Here is an 18,565-nt window from a genome sequence, read left to right on the forward strand (position 1 = left end):
CTCAATGTGGAGTATTTTAATCTCAGTTCAGTCACTGAGTCCTGTATTCCCATCAACTGAGACTTAATTTCACATCTTTATATAGGGATAAAATAACAAGATTAAAGCTAACAAGATTTGTGAGAACTGAAATAAAAGCACTGACCACAGAGTCTGATGTAACCTAAGTAACAATTATAGCTCCCACTACTGAGCACTAATTATCTCCTTCACCTCCCCATGGGAGGGATATTAACAGAAGCTTCCTCATTCCCTATTGTACCAGTTAAACTCATAGCATGTCACCTCTCTAAGTAACAGTTTAATTGATTACAACTTGTACTCATCTCACATGCTAGTAAAGTAATGCTCAAAATTCTCCAAGCCAGGCTTCAGAATACGTGAACCACAAACTTCCTAATGTTCAAGCTGGTTTTAGAAAAGGCAGAGGAACCAGAGATCAAATTGCCAACATCTGCTGGATCATGGAAAAAGCTAGAGAGTTCCAGAAAAACATCTATTTCTGCTTTCTTGACTATGCCAAAGCCTTTGACTATGTGGATCACAATAAACTGTAGAAAATTCTGAAAGAGATGGAAATACCAGACCACCTGACCTGCCTCTTGAGAAATCTGTATGCAGGTCAGGAAGCAACAGTTAGAACTGGACATGGAACAACAGACTGGTTCCAAATAGGAAAAGGAGTATGTCAAGGCTGTATATTGTCACCCTGCTTATTTAACTTATATGCAGAGTACATCATGAGAAACGCTGGACTGGAAGAAACACAAGCTGGAATCAAGATTGCCGGGAGAAATATCAATAACCTCAGATATGCAGATGACACCACCCTTATAGCAGAAAGTGAAGAGGAACTAAAAAGCCTCTTGATGAAAGTGAAAGAGGAGGGTGAAAAAGTTGGCTTAAAGCTCAACATTCAGAAAACGAAGATCATGGCATCCGGTCCCATCACTTCATGGGAAATAGATGGGGAAACAGTGGAAACAGCATCAGACATTATTTTTTTGGGCTCCAAAATCACTGCAGATGGTGACTGCAACCATGAAATTAAATGAGGCTTACTCCTTGGAAGAAAAGTTATGACCAACCTAGATAGCATGTTCCAAAGCAGAGACATTACTTTGCCGACTAAGGTCCATCTAGTCAAGGCTATGGTTTTTCCAGTAGTCATGTATGGATGTGAGAGTTGGACTGTGAAGAAGGCTGAGTGCCGAAGAATTGATGCTTTTGAACTGTGGTGTTGGAGAAGACTCTTGGGAGTCCCTTGGACTGCAAGGAGATCCAACCAGTCCATTATGAAGGAGATCAACCCTGGGATTTCCTTGGAAGGAATGGTGCTAAAGCTGAAACTCCAATGCTTTGGCCACCTCATGTGAAGAGTTGACTCATTGGAAAAGACTCTGATGCTGGGAGGGATTGGGGGCAGAAGGAGAAGGGGACAACAAAGGATGAGAAGGCTGGATGGCATCACTGACTCGATGGACGCGACTCTGAGTGAACTCCAGGAGTTGGTGATGGACAGGGAGGCCTGGCGTGCTGCGATTCATGGGGTCGCAAAGAGTCGGACATGACTGAGCGACTGAACTGAACTGAAGCTTGTCAGCTCAAAGGGTTTAAGTACAAAAGAGCTCACACTGAGAAAATGTTAAAAGAAAAATGACTATGACAAAATTTACAAAAGAGAAAATCCTACTTACCAATAATACTAAAAGTATTAAAAATAAAGGTACAAACTTGCTAAAAATCAAGAAAAGAAAATAAGCAACTTTGGTCTTATTGTTTTTGACCATTAATCTCTAATAGCAAATTTTCTAAAATTATAATATACAGAAGAGGTAAAATTGACAAAAAGTAAACACAAAAATAAGATTTTTGTCACTTGGTCAAGCTTTCTAAAAAATAAGTTGCATATATGTGTATATTACATTTTATTATATATGTACTATATTATATATAATACACACATCACAATATAAACAACTTCAGACTCCTAGACCTATTATCTAACACTTGGAATTATTTTCTATGCCTTTTCTAGCATTTTATTTATAAAATTTGAAAATCACTACATTCATAGACGATATCGCTAAATGGATAAATAGTAATGATGCAGAATTTGAAATAAATTATGTTCAACAACAGAAGAATGGTGCAGTAAATTTTTCATTATTAACTCAACCTATGTTTATTTATAGATATCAGGCCTTGTTTCCATGGCCAGGCATATAGTAAAGAATAAGACAGACAAGTTCCTGCTGCACAGAACATATGTTTTAAGAGAGCAAAGACAAAAGGTAAATGAACAAATGATTAAGCAAAATTATTTACTACATAACTAACTACTATGAATTCTCTGAAAGGTAGTATGACAGAAAGATGGGCAGAAAGTAGGCTATTATGGTAGGAATGACCTAGGGAGGTGATATTCAGTTTGAGACTTGAATGATGAGTGAAATCAACAGCTATGTGAAGATCTAGAAAATCAGAGAAAACATACACAGAATATAAAACACAGAACTAAAAGTTGCATATACTAATTACAACTAAAAAAATTCATATATATATGAAATGCGATAATATAGCAACTATTCTGCTTCAGTAAAAGGAGGTATGGGTCTTTTTTCCTCTAATTGTATTTCTTTAAATTATACTTTTAGAATTATGTTTATATTTTATATAATTACACAATTCTATTTTTAGACTTAAAATGGAAAAATGTAAATAGAACTAAACATTCCAAAGATAAGGTCATGTATCTCATCAGTAATTTTCATATCAAATACCTAGCATAGTATTTTAGGCAAACATATGTATAATACATGTTTTAATTACATTCATTTCAAATATACAAAGAAATAGAATACTAAACAGAATCACCAAATATCCTATTAGTCACTATTAATCTTTTTAGCATATCGCTAGCTGGTTCCTCATCCCTTGCTACTCCATTCAATTTTCTCTCCCACAATCCTTCTCTAAGACACTAACAAATCCATAGTAATATTCATGCTGCATGCTTTAATTTTTTATCAACATCATCTTCTGGAAAGTAGACATCTTGCAAGAGAGCAATAACTGTGGTTTCAAAATGATCTCTCCCACTCATATGTCATTTCACATTGACTCCTCATTCCTCTCCTGCCCCTACAACCAAAAATTTTGGAAATAAAAATGTAAGATTCCTAGGAACATGCGTAAGTGTACATGGCATATGTGTCAGAATATTCTCATTTATAGGTTACAGCCTGTCTACCATCTGTTCAAAAAATGCAATTCGTTTCTAGAGGTCCAAAGTCAAATACATTGTCTTAGAAAGTAGTTTTAGAGCAAGCCACAAAGCTCTCTACTTGGTAATTTAAATGACTGACCGCTCAATTTATGAGCATTCCCAGCAATAAAATTCAGCCTGAACTTAATAATAGCACATTTTATGTGACAACGATGACAATTACAATCTATAGTTACTGCAGTCGCCCTTTGGTCTAGGGAAAAATGACAGTATTAATTATACACACTTGCCATTTATCAGACTTAACTTGGCAGGCGATTGAGCTCAGGACCATCTCCAACTTGACTTCTACATTTACCATTTTCTAATCCACTGAAACGAAGATAATTAGAATAGAGAAAAATGAGTGGCTCCTTCTTCTGCTGCCTTTATCTCTGATTTCATGTACAGTAGAGTTCTTGAATCATATTAAATTTATACCACTTGGTTTAAAAGCCTGTCATTGTTTACTTTCGAAACTCAAGTAAAAGGAACACTATTTCCTAGGTGTGCTATAGCATGAGATTTCAACTGCATACAACCTTCGCATTTTTATATCTTATTTTTATGTTTGGACTATTTTTGGGGATCTTGAATCCTTGCTATTTCCCCTGCTAGTTCAAATTACCAATACACTGAGAACTAAAGTTATTTTAAAACATGGAAAACTATCTAAAAGGCTTACAGTCCGTTAGAAAAAAAAAGTGCTAAATGGTCTTATTTTTATTCACACATCTGTTATTCTTATTCAGTCATTTAATTGTGTCTGTTATTCAATCTTTTCTTTTTTTTTTGCCTCTGTGTACTTTGCATATCAACAGTATGCCATTTAAGACGATCATAAGATCATGTTTATCTGCTCCTGTGTTCAGAGCTCTACAATCTCTTCTTAGAAGGCTTGGAGAATTCCAATTTGTTAAACTCCTTTTTGTCTTGACATGCATTCTCTTGTAAATATTTACCAAACCCTAAAAAAATAGTATCCCTGTATTTTGAGAAATAGAAAGCTTAAGCAACAGTGGCACCTGAAATGAGAAATTCTAGGATAAGCCTCCAAAAGGAGATGTGAGTAGAGGTATCTGGGATATAAATAAGCAGAGAGCTTTTCCACCACTGCTAGGCCTTCCAGATTCTGTCACTGTTAGTCCAAAGCACCTTTAAGGAAGATCCTTTGCTTAACATCCCCAGTCCAGAGAAAATCAAATAGGCAGAAGGATCTCTGAATAGACAGAATTCACAGAAGGCTTTCCATTCACATAGGTAGAATATTATACTGAAAAACAGATGAGAAAGAGTCAACTATGACTAAAACTAAGTCTGTAGGTACTACCCACAAGGTCTTTGGAACATTACTTAATTTCCACATGTCTCAATTTTCTTCATCTGTAAAATGATGGAATTGAATTACACATTTGATGAAGTCCCTGCATCTCTAGAGGTCTCTATGTGATTATGAAATTCTGGAGGGAATGTCTACATAAATGCAGTATATCTCAGAAAACATTAATCGTACTTGTAATAAACCTACCATTATGAAGAGAGGTGAAGAGTTGCAGGTGGCAATGTTTTCTTCATGCAAGAGATAAAAACTTGATCTTAAAATTTACTAGTAGGCAAACTGCTGTGGGATGTAGAAAAATATTCCTAAACAATCCCCACATTCTAAAAGTAAAATTAAATCACTTTTGGAAACTGGTCTTGAGAAGGACTGATCATTTGGACATTTCTGGTCATGCATATGTAAAGAAGTCCTTACCCAATTTTTAAAGGAAATTTAAGCCAGTGAAGTAACCAACTGAAGATGCTTCAGAGTGAGATTTTAGATCTGTGCTGTCTAGTAATACAAACTGTGTACATGCAGATATCTTGCTTTTGATGAGTAAGCATTCAGATAGAATGCTTAGAAATGCTAAGAAATCTGGAAAAATTCTTAAGTGAATCATGTATTATTATTCCTCTTTATTAATTTTACCATGAATATACCACGAAGTATTTCTGATTGCACAGATCTTTTTTTTCCTAAATACTTCTCAGTAAATAATAAGTATACTTTCCCCACTTTCACCTAGTCCTTACTCCCAGGGCAACATGAGAGCCAGATCAATTTTCCTACAACGATAGCCAGACACTCCTCAGGTGAAGGATGAGGAAAAAGTGACTTTTCTCTGCATACAAAGGGGAAAGAGGTTTGTTGCCCTTCCACTCCAACGTGGACCCTTTCGCAGACAAAATCTGCCTAAGGAATAGACCTAACTGTGTAGTCACTACTCATGGGATCTTTGGAAAGTTACTTAACTTACTTGTGTCTCAATTTCATGCAAATAAATAATGCAAAGAAAATATCTCCAAGAGTCACACACTCTCATGTTCCTCAGCTTTTGTGACCTCCAGATGTCTCCAAGGTCCAGGGCTACATTCCTTCTGAGTTGTAAATACCTAGGAAAACAGCCTTCCTGTCTCCTCAGCACCCTAGGGTTTACCGTAGGGACCTGGTTTAGGCTGTCATCATTGTAGCCTTGGGGAGGATATGAGAAGTTTTATTTCCTTTTAGATCAGAACATTTTAACAAATGGCTACAGATCAAATTCTCATGGTAGGTGAAGAGTGAAATATTTCTAGGGAAAGTGAAAACAAATATTCCCTACCGTTACATAACACAAATTTCCATGTCTAAGAAGGATGTTTTTCAGCAGTGCTGAGAAATCCAGGCAGGGTTCATTTCCCCATCATTTTCTACTCCTAGTGGGTATTAGAATTTAACCCACAGTGTTGCTAACATTCAGATTGCTAGTTTCCCCCTTAAAGTTTCTGATTCAGTTATGCAAAGGTTTAACCTGAGAATCTGCATTTTCCAGTTCCTCGCTCATGCAGATACTGCTGGTCAAGGGCCACACTTTGGAAACCACTGCGCTACAACGACCAGAGAAGTGGTTTTAGGTTTTATAGCAACTGAAAGTAAAAAAAAAAAAAAAAAAAAAAACCTTAAGAGCCCTGCTGCTGCTAAGTCGCTTTAGTCATGTCTGACTCTGTGTAACCCCATAGATGGCAGCCCACCAGGCTCCCCTGTCCCTAGTTTCTATAAACGAATGATTGATGTAGGGACTAGAATGGGTCTAGATGTCATCGTGCATATGTGCACAGTCATGTCCGACTCTTTGCATCATTACTTCACACTAAATCTTACGATGGTGATCACATTGACAGAGAATTGATAGTTCTGTACTTTACATCAATTGTATAGATATACCTGAGGTTCAGTTTGGCATCATAAGTATTAAATAATACCACGGATAAAATAACCACTTACCAAGTTAGAGAATTTTAAAAAATGATTAATGAAAATCACCTTGCTCTTTAGTGAACTAATGACAGAGAGCTCTTTACCTTTGGTCAATGGAATTTACCTGACTCTGCAGTGTCTAAAAATATTTATACACTGTTGAATGGAAAATTGTTACACTGTCGCAGAAGAAATAACAGCTAGTGGCTCAATTGAGGGCACTTGAACCTTATTCATTGTATCACCTTGCCCAGTATAATGACTCTGTATGAAACTGTATTTCTTTTCAATACAACTAGGCTCAAATCCTATTTTAGAATAACAGCATTAATCAAAGAGCTTTTGAACTTGCAATTTAACAGTATGAGTCTCTAACATTTCCCCATTTTCTGAAATTGAAAGATGAATAAAAGTTTATAACATGTTGCCCTCAAACCATCTTTCTTACATAAGAAGCAAAAAAAAAAAAAAAAAAAATAGAAATGGTGTCTTAAGTCACTTAAACTTTTCATTCTAGAGGTCAATTAAAACTGAAAAATAAATACTTGAACACATACTTGCTTTTACATCATTTTTAAAAGCATATTTAACATGTCCTGTCTTCTAATAAATCCCAACCACTCCACAGAAGCCCTCAAAATGTCTATTTTCCTGTAAAAAATTATCACCCAAGGAAGTTGTTTTTCTTCTGTCCAGGCCTCAGAAAAAATGTCTTGCACACAACAAGGTAACCTCATCTCTTCACAGATATAGCCTGCCAAGCCCATTGATTTCACTGAGGGCTCCTGGGTTTGGAGAATAAAAAGCAGCCCAGATGGTTTTCAAAAGTAGAACTGGGATCTGACTTTCAAGTGTCTAAATTAGATGAGCCAGACACATCCTACCCTCTACAATGAACAAAAAGGAAGTCAACACAACCGTTTCATGAAAACTTCAAAAGCCTGCCTCTGTCACTCAAGGTACAGGCTTTCCCCACTATAGAGAGGAAGCCGCATGTAACTGGTTATGGCAGAGTTCTAGAATGAGAAATAGAAGGGACAGAAAAATCAATTTATTGAATGCTCTGACCCAACTTTGAAATGCAGTGCAGTACAACTATCTTAGCACAGGTCTTTAACAAAGGTCTCTGATCAGCCTACAAACTGTCTTTGGCTATAATATAGAGCAAAAGGCAGCAGGGCAGGAATTAGTGATTATTCACCTAGTTTGATTTACACAGATGTCTCAGGTTTTAACTCATATCAGAGGTAAATCAGGATTGGAAGGAGGTTGTTCGTTTTACCTGCAAAATTTCTCTCTTGAGAACTAAACCAGTACACCTCAGTGATCATTTTCAACACTGCCTGCTAAGATTACATGGTTTATAAAGTCCTTTCAAACTAGCAATTAAACTGACTCTGTAAACACAAGAAACTCTGAGCTTCCCCACCAAACTCACATTGTCTTGAAGGTTGGGACTATATTTTATTCATCTATCTAAAGCACTGGGATGACCCAGAGGGACAGTACAGGGAGGGAGGTGGGAGGGGGGGTTCAGGATGGGGAACACGTGTACACCCATGGTGGATTCATGTTGATGTATGGCAAAACCAATACAATACTGTAAAGTAATTAGCCTCCAATTAAATAAATTTAAATTAAAAAAAAAAGGACCAAGAACTACCTGGCACAGAAATGGTCATTAGTAGCTATTTAAAACATGATGGAATACACACATAAAATACTGAATAAACTGGAACAAGAAAAGTAACCTGTGTATATAAAATAAAATGGACAAATTCTAGAAACAGAATGGTTTAAAATATAAGTTCTAGAACACTGGGAGATAGGATAAATTCTCTAGTCTCTGATTTTTACTCTTTCAACAATCAATCTGAGACCTCATTAACTGTCATCAGATACCAGAGAGAAGAAAAAGGTAAGTAAGAATTTATTTGCAATTGTAAGGTAACAAGAATTTTTTTTTTTTTAATTCCTTGGAAGTGTTCTCCAATACCAGACATTTCTGTGGAATTGTCTTAAAATGAATTTTTTAGCCCAGTATCTTTAACTCAAAAATATCTTTTAAGTATCCAGGTTGGGTTTGCTGAATTCACTTCCCTTTAAAAATCAGATGTCTATGTGTACATACACACACGCACCACCCTACACACACATTTGAGGGAGAAAGATGAACATCAAATGGTAAATGAATAGAGAGGAACCAATAATTGGGATTGAAAGCCAAAAAAATAAAAAAAAAATTATGGCTTATCAGAAGGAAAGTTACCATTACTATAAAGTATAAGTTTTATTATAATAATGATAATAACTAAAAGCTATTTTAGCTATAGGTTTTATAAATCCATTCAAAACCAAAATAGGCCTAAATAGTTGAATATCGGTAATAGAAAGCATTATCAGGGTTCACTGTAGACTGTTATTAAAAACAATTCTAGACTTACGTTTTTATGATTATGAAGAAGTAGTGAAAAACAGTAAGACGTATTTTGTTAGTTTGGCCCCAACTAATTTTCTCAATTGGTACATCTATGAACTACTTACTTATTTAGCTACTTACTGCTATGAATACTTGAATAAAATAGCTCCAAATATTTATAGAGATGAGCAGTTCAGATTGGTTCTGTATCTTTGCATGTACATACTCAGTCGCTCAGTGGTGTCCAATTCTGTGGCCTCATGGACTGTAGCCAGCCAGTGTTGTCTGTCCATGGAATTTTCCAGGCAATAATACTGGAGTGAGTTGCTATTTTCTACTCCAGGGGATCTTCCTGACCCAGAGACTGAACCCGCATCTCACATTTCCTGCTTTTTTTCATATCTTATTCTCTAGCAAATATAGTAAAATATTAATGAAACATTAGAATATTAGTTGGCATAAAGAAATGTAACTGGTATTAACTAAGGACCTGATATTCTTTTTTAGGATACCTAAAGGCATGGGAAATAGATGGGGAAACAGTGGAAACAGTGTCAGACTTTATTTTTTGGGGCTCCAAAATCACTGTAGATGGTGATTGCAGCCATGAAATTAAAAGACGCTTACGCCTTGGAAGAAAAGTTATGACCAACCTAGATAGCATATTCAAAAGCAGAGACATTACTTTGCCAACAAAGGTCCATCCAGTCAAGGCTATGGTTTTTCCAGTAGTCATGTATGGATGTGAGAGTTGGACTCTGAAGAAGGCTGAGTGCCGAAGAATTGATGCTTTTGAACTTTGGTGTTGGAGAAGACTCTTGAGAGTCCCTTGGACTGCAAGGAGATCCAACCAGTCCATTCTGAAGGAGATCAGCCCTGGGATTTCTTTGGAAGGAATGATGCTAAAGCTGAAACTCCAGTACTTTGGCCACCTCATGCGAAGAGTTGACTCATTGGAAAAGACTCTGATGCTGGGAGGGATTGGGGGCAGAAGGAGAAGGGGATGACAGAGGATGAGATGGCTGGATGGCATCCCTGACTCGATGGACGTGAGTCTGAGTGAACTCCGGGAGTTGGTGATGGACAGGGAGGCCTGACGTGCTGCAATTCATGGGGTCGCAAAGAGTTGGACACGACTGAGCGACTGAACTGAACTGAACTGAAAGGCTCTTTAAAAATTATTTTAGTTTAAGGTCTACAGCATTATAATTCAACGTCCAGATACACTACAAAGTGATCATCAACACAAGTCCAGAAGCTATCCATCACCATGCAACCAACCCCACACCTCACTCATTTTACCAAGACTGAATATTTTGATTGTTACCTAGCTTAAATATTCACTGTTTCTTTTTTGGTGGTTTGGTATGTTTGCTCAGTAACAAATTGGTATTCTGGCATTCAGGGAAATGCTATCCAATCAGTTTGTCCATCTTCTACAGTTGAAACAAAAAGGGCCTGAGCTTCCTTCTTCATCCAAAGGAAAATTTAAGTAATGTGTGTTCCTTTGAGTGCTTTTTGATACATTATAACTATATGTGCAGGATTAATGGAATTAATGTAATGCTTATTTTAAAAGGATTCTTTTTCATTTTTCACACTTTTCTTAAGTTCTACTATGAAGTATATATTTTTGGAAAGAGAATCAGAACTAAAAGTTTAAGGTGCAATCGTGACCAAATTATTTTCTAGTGTGAAAAGAGTACTGGACACAAGAGAAAAATATTCAGGACAGAAAGTCTTGATTTTGTTTTGTTTTGTCTTATCAACACATGTAACTTTCTAGGGAGAGTAGGCCTTAGTAAAGCATGAGGAAAATCCGAGAGCCAAAGATACTGAAGCCCAGGGTCCCGGGACACCCCCATCGCATGAATGTAGGCCACCTCATCTCTTCTTCCTTCCTCCACACCTTATATATAATGGGATGGGGCAGAAAAAGACTTTGAAAAGCAAGCTGTTGAAAAGGAATTCCAAGCCATTTCCTGCGTGGTATGTGGGATAAGTCCTATCCTTTACCAAACCTTCATCAGGAAATTCCACATGGCCTACTCAACGCTCCTATCAGACTGGCTTCTCTTGCGGTATCACAGAGTGGGATGTGGTAGTCACTGACGTTCAGGTTTTATGTGCAAAGGGAAATCTTGATTTTTATTAAAATAAAATGGCTATAAATGACCAATGAATATAAAACAGATGCAAATATGTCTGAGGATTGCCTTGCATTTAATTGAGTATTATGGACATTTACTAAGGTATTCAAACGTACACAGACCAAATGTTTTTAAAAGACTAATGCAATGTGACGTTTTAATAATTCATATCACATTTGTAAGAAGCTCAATTATATGCACAGAAATGGCAGAAAATTCATTTCAATGTCTGGGCAATGTCAAGATAATCCTCCAGAACTGGCTATATACTTAACATTTGATTTATCAATTTTAAGTCTTCCTATTTTTAAACCAATTTTTGAGACACATGAATTGCATTTGAAAATGAAACTCCAGAGTTTCACAGAGTTCCAGAATTTGAAAAAAACTTTTCTAGGTGATAGGGGCAGTGTGGAATAGTAGGGGATATACCGCCTCCCTTTCTCTTTGATCTGCAGAAATCAAAGACTCTAGTGGTTAAAAGCATGGTTTCTGAAGATAAAATCCTTTGGTGTAAGTCTCACTTTTGGCTTTTAATAAATACGATCTTTGGCAGGTTTCTCAACTTCTCAGTGCTTTAGTTTCCCCATCTATAAAATGGGGGTAGGGGAAAATGGTACTTACAGGGATATTGTAAGGCTTCAGTGAATTAACACACATCAAGTACTTAGATGAAAGTGAAAGAGGACAGTGAAAAAGTTGACTTAAAGCTCAACATTCAGAAAATGAAGATCATGGCATCTGGTCCCATTACTTCATGGCAAATAGATGGGGAAACAATGGAAACAGTGACAAACTTTGTTTTCTTGGGCTCCAAAATCACTGGAGATGGTGACTGCAGCCATGAAATTAAAAGACACTTGCTGCTTTGGAAGAAAAGTTATGACCAACATAGACAGCATATTAAAAAGCAGAGACATTACTTTGCCAACAAAGGTCCATCTAGTCAAAGTTAGGGTTTTTCCAGTAGTCACGTATGGATGTAAGAGTTGGACTATAAAGAAAGCTGAGTACTAAAGAATTGATGCTTTTGAACTGTGGTGTTGGAGAAGACTCTTGAGAGTCCCTTGGACAGCAAGGAGATCCAACCAGTCCAACCTTAAGGAAATCAGTCCTAATATTCATTGGAAGGACTGATGCTGAAGCTGAAACTTCAATACTTTGGCCACCTGATGTGAAGAACTGACTTATGTGAAAAGATCCTGATGCTGGGAAAGATTGAAGGCAGGAGGAGAAGGGGATGACAGAGGATGAGACGGTTGGATGGCATCACTGACTCAAAGGACATGTATTTGAGTAGACTCTGGGAGTTGGTGATGGACAGGGAGACCTGGCGTACTGCAGTCCATGGGGTCGCAAACAGTTGGGCACGACTGAGCAACTGAACTGAAGCACTTAGAATAGAGCATGGCACATTTTAAGTACTCTATATACATTCTTACTTGATTAAACATCCATACTCACTAGCTTCAAGATCTACATGGACACTTCTACCCCTTGTCGCTGATCTAAGACTCCACTTTATAGGGTGAACACTTGGTATCACTCAGTATAAAGAAAGCAGCTACAGGGACCAATATCATAAAAGGTAGAAGTTTACCTTGTGTATTTTCAGAGAACTCATCAGTCTAAATCTTATGTAATTTACATTTCAGTTCAGTTCAGTCACTCAGTCGCGTCCGACTCTTTGTGACCCCATGAATCGCAGCACGCCAGGCCTCCCTGTCCATCACCAACTCCCAGAGTTCACTCAGACTCACGTCCATCGAGTCAGTGATGCCATCCAGCCATCTCATCCTCTGTCGTCCCCTTCTCCTCCTGCCCCCAATCCCTCCCAGCATCAAAGTCTTTCCCAATGAGTCAACTCTTCACATGAGGTGGCCAAAGTACTGGAGTTTCAGCTTCAGCATCATTCCTTCCAAAGAAATCCCAGGGCTGATCTCCTTCAGAATGGACTGGTTGGATCTCCTTGCACTCCAAGGGACTCTCAAGAGTCTTCTCCAACACCACAGTTCAAAAGCATCAATTCTTTGGTGCTCACCCTTCTTCAGAGTCCAAATCTCACATCCATACATGACTACTGGAAAAACCATAGCCTTGACTAGATGCATCTTAGTCGGCAAAGTAATGTCTCTGCTTTTGAATATGCCATCTAGGTTGGTCATAGCTTTTCTTCCAAGGAGTAAGTGTCTTTTAATTTCATGGCTGTAGTCACCATCTGATGTGATTTTGGAGCTCAAAAAAATCATTCAAACCATCCTTTAGAGATCAAATGTCCAATTTTTAAAAGCAAGCAAAGGAAATTTCAATGTATTTCACAAAGCTGCTGCAGAGTCAACTCACTCTACTAAGGAATTAGTGTCATAAGTATAGAATGTGATTATTGGAGTATCACTTTGATTTAACCTACATGATATGTCCCCAAATCACATATTCCTTGTTCTATTAGACATAAGCTGTAGTTCAACTAAAATGTCTTCTTTGGGGTGAGCCTGTGATCCGATACTAACTAGCCAAAGAAATAAGTCCAAAATTGGGTATAGGATACAACACTTTTTAAACAGGGCTCTCTCTGGGACTTTGCAGCCAGAGCTATCAAGGAATTTCCTCAGCCATCCCCTACTTGCCTACCTATGCTCTGACTGTAGGCTTGATCACATCCAATTTACCTTGATTCATGGACCTAACATCCCAGGTTTCTATGCAATATTTTTCTTATAGCATTGGACTTTACTTTTACCACCAGATAAATCCATAACAGAGTGACATTTCCAGTTTGGCCCAGCCACTTCATTCTTTCTGGAGCTATTAGTAATTGCCCTCTGCTCTTCCCCAGTAACATATTGGACCCTTTCCGACCTGGGGGGCTCACCTTCCAGTGGCATATCTTTTTGCCTTTTCTTATCATTCATAGGGTTCTTACGGCAAGAATACTGTAGTGGTTTGCCATTCCCTCTCCCAGCAGACCTTGTTTTGTCAAAAGCCTCCACTATAACCCATCTGTCTTGGGTGGCCCTGTATGGCATGGCTCATAGCTTCACTGAATTATGCAAGCCCCTCTGCCACAACAAGGCTGTGATCCATGAAGGGGCTCAAAAATGTAGCAAGTGATAAAGATCTTTGGAAGATTGCACCTTCATCTTTCTCTGCTTCTTATATGCTCCCACATCACTGTAATGACAGACCCTAACTGCTCACAGCCCCACTGAGAACTGGAACCCTGCCACATCATTGTAGCTATTTCTTCTATGCGCAGAACAAGGCTCATGCACGGTAAACTCCTCCCCTGGATGGGGACCGGGCTCTGGGTATACATAGCCCACAACAATATGGCTACCAGCTGCTGACTGGCAGGGTCAGGCTGTAAATCATCTGGCTGCTGAATGCTGGGGGGTCCCAGAACTCATGCTGATTCACCAATGGGAAGAGCCTGATTCTAGGATCATTAGCTATGGGGTTGGAGTTCCCCAATCTAGTATTGGCTTGCTGGCAGATAGGACAAGTTCCTGACATGTTCGGTTGCCAGTTGCATGGTGTTTCAAAGCTAGTTCCAATCCACTGGTGAGTTTGGCTAGATCCTGGGGTGGCTGCCTGAAGAATCCATGCTCTCTCAGGGTTGGTATTAGCTTGCTGGTAGATAGGGCCAGGGATCAGTGAGTCCAGGGTGCTTGTGCTTACTCACTGGTAGGTGGGGCCAGGTCTCAAGGTCTCTGGCTGCTGGGTCCTAGGTGTCTTGAAGCTGGTGTTGGCCCACTACTTGGTGGGGCTGGATCCTGTAGCTGCTTAACTGAGAGACCCAAAGTGTTGCACAGCTGGTGCTTGCCTGGTGGTGGGCAGAGTTGGGGCTGGTAATGCCCTTCTATCTGTGGCACCATGGTGGTCCTGGGGTTGGTGTCTGCCCACTGATAGGCAGAGTCATGTCCCACTAATGCATTAATCCAGGACTTGGGGCTCATGCCTGATCCCAGGGTTTCTGAATGTAGGACCTGGTGGGGGGGGGGGGGGGTCCCAGGACTGAGAAATACAATTTTTATACAAATGCCCTCACTGCATATAGAAGAGCATAGAAAGATGAAAATCAGATTTTGGAGAGTGAATAGATGATAATGGAAGGCTTCTTAATGGCTATAAACTTAACAATTAGAGGTAGGGAAGAGCATTCTAGGTAGTAGCATATGCAAATAAGTGAAAAGCTAAAACTACATGGACCATTCAGAAAATGTCAGGAACACAGATGTATGTGGCTCAAGTATTAGCTGCTTATGAGAAAGTTATCAGAAACTTAATCAAAAGGTAGTCTGGTCTGGAAATATAAACATATGTTAAGAAATAGCTTAAAATGGTGATGAATAAAATATGGTCATTTTATGAGGATCTTAAAATTAATATGTAGTTGGCAATAGTAATAGCAGAAGAGTGCTGTTACAAATTTGGAGTTTTAAGTCAGGTCTAGGAGTAAGATGCATAATGGGGTTGGAGTGTGTATGTTTAGTGGGGGTGGGCTTGAGATAGAGATGTACAGTCCTTTAGTAGTGCACACGTGAAGCAGGCAAAGATCTGAATGTGGGTGACAGCTGTGACTGAAGAAAGGAAAGGAGAATCCAGGAGACATTTCAAAATATTTTCTTCAAATGGTAGGTCTTGACTATTGATCAAACAGACACAGTGAAGGAGGAAAAGATGTCAAAAATAGCTTCAAGATTTTTAGCCCTGGAAACTGAAGTAATGTCCAAAAAATATAGAAGAGTCCGATCATTAAAAGAAGGAAAAGCAATTTAGTGAAGAAGATGATGGACTCAGTTTTGGACATGCTGAGTATGAGGTAACAGCAGCACTGATACATGTAAGTGGTGCTCATATGGTAAGAATCAGTCACACCTTGACCTAAGAGAGTGATCTCTGCAGGAAAAACTTGAAAAATTTAACTGATAATATGTGATATTTTTTAAATGTCTATGAAGGAGGAATGGCAACAAATTTTAGTAACATTTTCTCCATTCAAACTGGAGCTTTAAAACTATTAATGCAATATTCAATCCAAAGCACTAGTGTGGATTTTTAATAGCAATTCCCATGTGCAGAATTTTGATGACTAAACAATCCATTTAGTACACATTATACTGTGATGCACTGATTTTATGTTGCACTGATGCTAAAGAAACTATAACCAGAGACAGAAAATAGATCCTTGAAGTAAACTGGGAGTCTTATGGCAAAATGTACACCGAAATCTCGTCCTATCACCTGAAATTCAGAGATTACCTATGCAGAAAGTAGAGCACTGTATATATTTTTACCAAATTCAGACAAAGGAAAATATGTCATAAAGTCATCACAATAATTGACCTAGACCTTATAAAATAGTAACATCAAGGTCACTAAATGCTAGAAAAGAAACTTTATTTATATCCTTTTATTAAATGCAATTCAGATTTCTCTTTCATTACTATGTTTTTTTAAAAAATATTCATTTGATACCATTTTACTCTACATATTTTAAATATTCAAAATAATTATGACAATGCACATATATATATATATATTAAATTACCATGTATCTAAACTATAGAAATGAAGATTTAAGACTTCATCTGCAACATTGACTCTGCCACATATATATGTGTAAATTAGAGAATACTCTGTAATCTTTTATTTAAAAAAAAAAGCTTCCAAGGATTATTTTAGATTATTACAAATTCAACTCAGTTCTCTACAGTTTTATGGCAACTGACACACATTCTCATAGTCCACACCTCCTCTAAGATCATGGCAGATGTGGTCAGTCAGGCTATTGTCAGCGCTTCTTAGTCTGGCAGCTGATACTCTGTGCATTCCATAGCATATTCTCCCATTAAGCCAGGGTTACAACTCGAATCAAGAGACATATGCAGTAACTGTTAACGGAATCACGAACATCCGAGGATTTGGGAGTTTCAGGACATTAGTTTCCACATCAATATGCCTTATTTTACCGTATGATCATGATTATGGCTAAGCAGACCTTTTCTTACTGAGATTGTCTAATGTTTCATTTTTCAAAAACAAGCAAGTGGTAAAATGAAACAAAAACTAACCTAGGAATTAATCACTTGGTTAAAAGTTATGTTTTTTCTACTTACAAGTTTTTTGACTTTAGAGAATTTAGAAGTCTCAGAGCCTATAATTGCTTTACTGTAAAATGAGACAATAATGTTTAATCCAGGCAAACACAAAAAGTTGCTGAGGAAATCAAATCGAGAAAGTTTACATATGAAAATACTTAGAACACTATGTAATTTATATATGTGAGGTGCTTACACATTATCTGGTTCATAAACAGTAGTGATTGTTTCTTTTAATATACAGATGGAAGAGAGAAGAAGCCGTCACTAGAGGAGGACAGTCCCAAAGCTGTTAGGTTTTATGTATCCTACTCCATAAGCCGTGGTCTGTTGTCTCTCAGGAAATCCACTCATCAGGGTTTCCCATATTGTCACTGATAATCATCTTTGGAAATAGGTGAGAATATACTAGATTAAAATTTTAACATGTGTGTGTATTTGCTGTGTTCTGTATACTTCATTTTTATTTGGATTGGGGTATTATCACTTTTTAAGTGCCTTTTATCCTGCTTTTGAAGTAATAAAATGAATATTTTAGAGTCATATGTTTAATAGTTTTATAAAGGAAAACATAGATAAAAATAAATGGCATATTATCAATAGTTGAGAATTATTTTTATCACACTGTATTAAATATCATTACAGTAAATGCTTCTATAATAGGAATAAAATGCTTTCCTAGAACAACGTTTTGACCATCTACTTTTTTAAAGCCCTAACATACATTGTATAATAAATTAAAGCTCAATCTTTGAGCTAGCAGAAATTCCTCCAAACTCAAAGAACCTGAAGGGTAATCAGAAAATAACAGAAATAAATATTCTCAACTTCAGTTATGTTGTTTTGGTTTAAGTTCTCATCTTCTAATGACTGGGAGCAAACTGAGGGTGACATTGGTATCTATCTTATGTATTGCTGTATTGCTCAGGGTTCTAGCATAATGCCTTCTGTTTGTCATGCGTTACAAGTAGAAGAGGGCTCAATATCTATTGATTAAACTGTAAAAATTTGATTTGTTTTTGTGAATTTTTTTTTGATATATGCAACTGAAGACACAGCTCATTATTGATTAGATAAACAAGGAAATTACCTGTTTCTCTACAAAATCACATCAAGGCCACAGTGATGTGTGGTGTGGGACAGGAAAGAACACTGGTTGGGGTCTAAAAACCTGGGTTTTCATGCCCTTTTCCAATTTCTATAGATCCTCAGTTAAGTCACTTAGCATCCCATAGACCTCATTTCATATTCTGTAAAGTGAATACCTGCCTTGTTTGTCCCCTGGGGCTGTTGTGTGAAAGATGTAAGAGAGATCATATATATTATAGGACCTTGTAACCTAAAAGC

The sequence above is a fragment of the Budorcas taxicolor genome, chromosome 4 (assembly GCF_023091745.1).
Source record: "Budorcas taxicolor isolate Tak-1 chromosome 4, Takin1.1, whole genome shotgun sequence".
Lineage (NCBI taxonomy): Eukaryota > Metazoa > Chordata > Mammalia > Artiodactyla > Bovidae > Budorcas > Budorcas taxicolor.